Here is a 6,017-nt window from a genome sequence, read left to right as displayed (position 1 = left end):
TGGGAACGATCGGATCGACGAATTTTTTTTCAATTATATAACTTTATCGCCGATGTTGCGTATTCGACGGGGTTGCGAATATATTTGAGTTCGGTTATCGTTACACCCGATACGGAGTGTCGCGCAAACTCTTCAATATACATATATATCTATATTATTCACGGGAGGTCAATTTAAAACGTTATACATCGAGTCGCGTATTCGCGTCTCCTGCGAATAAAATAAAATATAACGCGTACGATCCACCTAAACGTATATGTATATATACAAGGCGCAAGATGTTCATCTAGACATGGGCATATATCCGTGGAACAATAAGGTTAATCGGTAACGATTGAATCGAACTCGTGTACCATAAGGTATTTGGAGTACGCACGTATATACATAACGCGTACGTGTATATATTATATCTGATGTAACACGTCCCCTAACGTCGGTGACAACGATATTGACGGTGTTGTGCATATACGTATATGTCCTCTTGCGCGGAACTCGCGGCGGCGCCGCCGCCTTCGTCGTTCCCGCCACGACGCGAACCGCGTTCAATCATTCGATCCACACCGGGTGTCCGAATTTCGGGAACTTGGAAAAAAAGGGAAGAGGAGACCTAAGAGAAAAAAAAAACAACAACAACAAAAAAATTTACCAATAAACCTAGAGGGTCAAGTAAAAATTCGCCCCGTGATGATGAGAAGATAGACAAAAGCGTGCGGCGAAATCGTTGATCGTTGACACCCAAGTTTCTCAATCTCCCAAGTCGAGGCGAGAGGACACCCTTTATACGCGCGGTCTTGATAAACGCGCGTACATAGAAAGAGGTAACGCGTACGTGTCTTTTGACACGTGTACGTTTATTCGCTCCGTTGAAATGAGCGATGGTTTTGTTGAAGTCCTGCCGCGCAGCAGCAGCGTGGATACTCGTCGATCGTTTCGTAGTATATAATACGCATACATATAAACGAAGGTTGAAACACGTATACGTCGGTATTAACAGTGTGCGCCGCCGCAGCTGCTTACAAATACGGTTTTGCGGTAGCGGCACGTAGCACGATATATAATATGGTGGGAGAAGTGAGGATTGGAATTCCGAGCGTCACGGAGGCTCGTCCGAGGTGGACCAATCGTGGAGGAGAAAGGCGACCGCTCCCCCGGATGGAGATCTACACCGAGGACCGTGCGGATCGCCCCGCTTAGCTTCTCTGTTTCTGGTATACATATCTCCCTTCGGAATCGTCGAGTGGCGGCAGGCCAATGTATCCCATGGTCTCTCGTCGTCATTATTATTATACACGGATACGTACACGTTTCATAACAGTCGCTATCATCATCATCATCATCATCATCATCATTATCGTCATCGTCGTCACCGACGATGTCATCGATGGTTTTGTTTTTTTTTTTTCTTCATTTCTAAACCCCGTTCGTTCCAGATACACGTTAACCGTGGCTCGGAATCAACAGAGAATTCGAAAAATCATTTTCTAACGAAATGATAAAGAGGTGTGACCGGCGCCCCTGGCACCTATTTGAAAGTTAACTGCGCGCAACATATTCGCGTTGTACCTCTCTTCCGTTTCAATCCAATATATGTATGTATATATGTATATGTAAGAACGTGTATAGTTCTGATGCCGTCGAAAATCATCATTGCATCAGACGTTTATGGATTAAAATGCAATAGCAACGCCCGGAGGACCGACGTAGTGTTTCTCTCCATTTTTTTTATTCATTTTTTTTTTAAATTTTTTTCGTTCTTTCTAACTATACTTACACCGTGCTAATTTCTAAAGCTAAATTTAGATTAATAATGTTGCCAAAAAACTTTTATCACCTGACTCCGGAGTTCCTTTTTATTTGATATTTTCTAGTCAGGTTAATTAGCAGCGACCGCACCTGAGTGTAGGAGTTTTTTTTCTTTCGTTTCACATGTGATACCGAGTCACTAAAAATTGAGACGACCTAGTTCGTATCCTGTGTAAATAATAATTGCGCGATCAGACGTTGAGGAACTTGGAGTCACTAAACTTTACACGGCGCCTCTATAGTATAGAAAGTAGTTTCAACTAGTTAGGACTAATTATTGTAATAATTAACTAGGAGTATCTAATTATTCGGGTTGGGATACGCTGCGCCGTTGCATTGAAATCCCATAGTAATGGATATAATATCAGGTGAATTATTTAATTTATTTATTTTATATTTTTTTTATTCGTTTGCGGGAAGATAATTATGCAGGCAATTGTACTTCGACTTTTAGCTTAGAACATTCGAGAATATTCTTTCATCGGCGCAGCAGCAGACATACGGCGTCGGTTGAGTAATTAGTACGATACAAATGTGGTTATACGATGTTGTGATGAGCTGCATATACGGCGTATTATAATCTACAGTTGCGAATAAATAAAACGCGAGTATTAATTGTACTCCGCGCGAGTGAAATTCAATCCGTATCTTATACTTGTACAGATATAGGTAACCTCATTTTTATTGTATTATTATCATGAATATTATTATAATTTTTCATTCTCTTTTGTTTGATACTATAGTATCGATATGTGTAATTCGAAAGTTTTAGAATACGGATGTTTATTCAAACGTCATTTGGACACCCGATGAACTATATATATATATATATATATATATACGACAAAGGTATTGACGCAAGTACCGAAGGAATAAAAATTTTAAATATCCGCAAATGAAACAACGTAAATCCTACACACTTTTTTTTTTTCTCATCATTTTGTCCCGAAACTTGCGTCAATGTTCGTTATACGCCAAACGCTGCAGCTGATGGCTGTCAAAATCACGTGACGAAATTTTCTTCGCATCTATAGTATGTACCGATATTTACGTCGTAAATTTAAACTTTGGCACGATGGACGGTGACCACCTTCGCTATTCTATTCTTCTGGCATTCGATTTTTTGTTTTTTTACTCTCTTGTTTTTTCGCCGAGCACATCGCAGAAATACTCGCAATTCGGCCGTTGAGTTATCTGCGTAATATAATATATACCACATTGTATGAAATCAGTCGAAGCACGCTCGACCCCTCGGACTTTACGGGAGTTTGGCAAATTATTATTTTTAAATATCGCAAATCATCGTGATGCAAAGAGCCGCGGAGGCACGGCAAGTTCGTTCGACGAATCAGAAAAGGTGATTTCTCGTTACGTAAGCTTCATCGTGCGTATCCATTTATATATATATCAACATATACCCATGGGTACAATGGTATACTTGCACATGTACACGCGCATACTCCGGTTCGATAAACTTCAGACGTGACCGGATTCGATAGGGATTATTGTTATTCAAAGTTACCAGTCGGCGCAGAACATGTGGAGTTATACATATATTGGCTTTTGATCGATACAACTATGACGACGATGTTATCACATCAGTATACGCGACTGTCACTATCGACACGTTCTCCATTTTCTCACCTTTTTAGCATGAGGCTAACGCAGATAATCGAATTGCACAAATTGTTGAGAACAAATCCTGATTTTGTCGCTAAAAAAAGAAAAAAAAAATGCCAACAAGCTGTAGAGATTTTAACTCGGCACGTCGACGGAGGCAAGAAAAAGGATTTGCGGCTTCGCAATCTTTTACATTACCGAGGAATGTTCAGATGTGTAAAGCAAACTGAAATATAGGCGCGTTGGTTTTTCTGAAAATAGAATAGAATGGAATAAAAAATATCCTTGTGGTCTTTCGAGAACTTTTTCACGTGTACGGTTGTGAAGTAATCCGCGTTACACGATTTGCAACTCTAGTAAGAACTAAAAATACGCGGTATCGATCTTGCCTCGAGCATCGCGGTGTCAAAAATTCATTGTATCCCGTACCGTGGTACCCTGTGTGCAAGCGCAGCCTAATTATCCGGTATTCCGTGTTGCAGACAGAAAAATAAAGAACTTCCAAAAAATAAAAAAAGATGAAAAATGTAAATGCAGAAGACAAAAACCGCCGTTCGGTTGTACCGCGTGTCTGAATAACGATCCAAGATTGATATTTGCCAGCAAAAAGTCTATAACTACTCGTAAAAGTCATGGCGATTTATAGTTGAGTTAGGAAAATATTTCGCGGGTATTACGCAAGTATTTCCTTTTTCTCGTCACAGATTCGCGATCCAGATGTCAAAGGAACGTTGCACTATAACGGTCGTTTTATGTCGTTGAATTTTCGAAACTCATATATCGTTTGTAGAATGTTGAACGGATGACGATATCGCAACGACAGCTTCTGTTGCGTAAAAGATGTTTTTTTCTCCGCAGACCCCATTCATCGAGAAAAATATGAAGGTTTAACGGTATTCTCCTGTACATTTCAATGCTAACGTTCACACGTAGTTATTGTTTTCCGTCGTGCAGAGATATTCTCCCCATTTTGCACCGTGTACGAGGAGACGAGGGGGGGGGGAAATTTTTTCAGATTATATTTTACGTCCCGTGGGAGTAGCGTAGTTCTCATGTGAATCGAGCGGTGACGACGACGACGACGTCGACGACGTCGACGACGAAGACGATAATCCCTACCGGGGAAACCGGATAAAACCACCAGCGTCTGCAAAAACGAGAGCCTGCAATAGTGGCGCCTTTGAAGACAGGGAATGCCAAGGTCAATCCGGTCACCGGAGGCTCGCCAACCTCTTCGACCAATAGGAGATCGGAACCTCGACCGCACCAGCACACACCTTCCTCTATATTTACTCGTCATGGTGCAACCAACTCGCCTGGTAACAACTCCCGGGCAAATAATATCCCGAGACCACCGTATAGTTCACGCTTCTTCGCGAATCATTGATTGCTGTTATGATCTTTAATCACACGTCGCATACACTCGAAACACTCCACGCCAGTTTGAATGGACGTAGGTATGCATCATGTACATGAGTACGAATGCATCGCCACATGCGAATTTTCCCAACGCTCTTTTTTTTCCAACTTTCGAGTTTGAGGCTCTTTACGTGTAAACTCATCAGCGGTAATGTATTTCTTACGAAACTCTAGACTAACACGGTGTAAATCGAAAGGTGTATATCCTTAGGATTGCGAAACTCCATACATTGGAATCGAAGCCTCCGTCCATCTGTAACAACAATCTCCTCACCTGAGAAGACCCCGATCCACGTAGCATATTTAGGTCGTGACAGGAAGAATTTCAGTCAGAATTTCAATCGAGTATCTCAAAGAATCTTAATTCTTCTCTCGGAATCCTCATATTTTTTTTTTTGGATTTTTTTTTTTTTTTATCGATTTGCGTTCTTTCACTGAGAAAAGAACAGAAGTTGAAAGTTTGACGTGGACGAGGAAGAGATTTAAAAACGACAGATATGTAAAAAAAAAAAGGTATAATTTCGGACGGAGCAAGAATAAATGACCGTCGATTCTCGTTTTGTTTCATCTAATCGCCAGAAGTGATCCCCGCGAGGCAGATCGAAGTGGTCCTTGAATAATTACGAGCGATATGTGTACGTTCACGTAGAGACGTGTATCGCTCGCGGGGACAGATGCACATATATGTACGTATATACCTATATACCTATGATACCTATATACGTGCCGATGGGCAGCATGTACATATATGATCGGAGAGACGAAACCGAGAGACAGATACCTATACTTAATATCAATAAAAACTGATTGGCATAGGCCACGGAACGGAATTCAAACGCGCAATTTTATTCGCTGACACAGCAAACGTCAAAGGCCATCCTATGGATTGCGGAGGCTCGACAATCGTCGTTTAACCCAGGACCAATCGAAACGCGCGTTCAATTTCTTTCGTACATATACACAACATATCAATCGTTCGGCAGATTCTCGCTTCTCATTTTTCCCTTTGTTTCAATATTTCTTTTTCTCATTGTTAAATGCCACAAGCCGCAGGCATCGATATCATTTTACGTCCCCTTTAACTTTTCATCCCCTCATTGTGATTTCTTGTTCTTTTCCACGATATTGTTCACCCTACACATTGACAAAAAAATCTTAGATTCACGAGACATTCG

The sequence above is a fragment of the Athalia rosae genome, chromosome 7 (genome assembly GCF_917208135.1).
Source record: "Athalia rosae chromosome 7, iyAthRosa1.1, whole genome shotgun sequence".
Classification (NCBI taxonomy): domain Eukaryota; kingdom Metazoa; phylum Arthropoda; class Insecta; order Hymenoptera; family Athaliidae; genus Athalia; species Athalia rosae.
The sequence above is the reverse complement of the archived record's forward strand: the minus strand, read 5'-3'. Positions refer to the sequence as shown.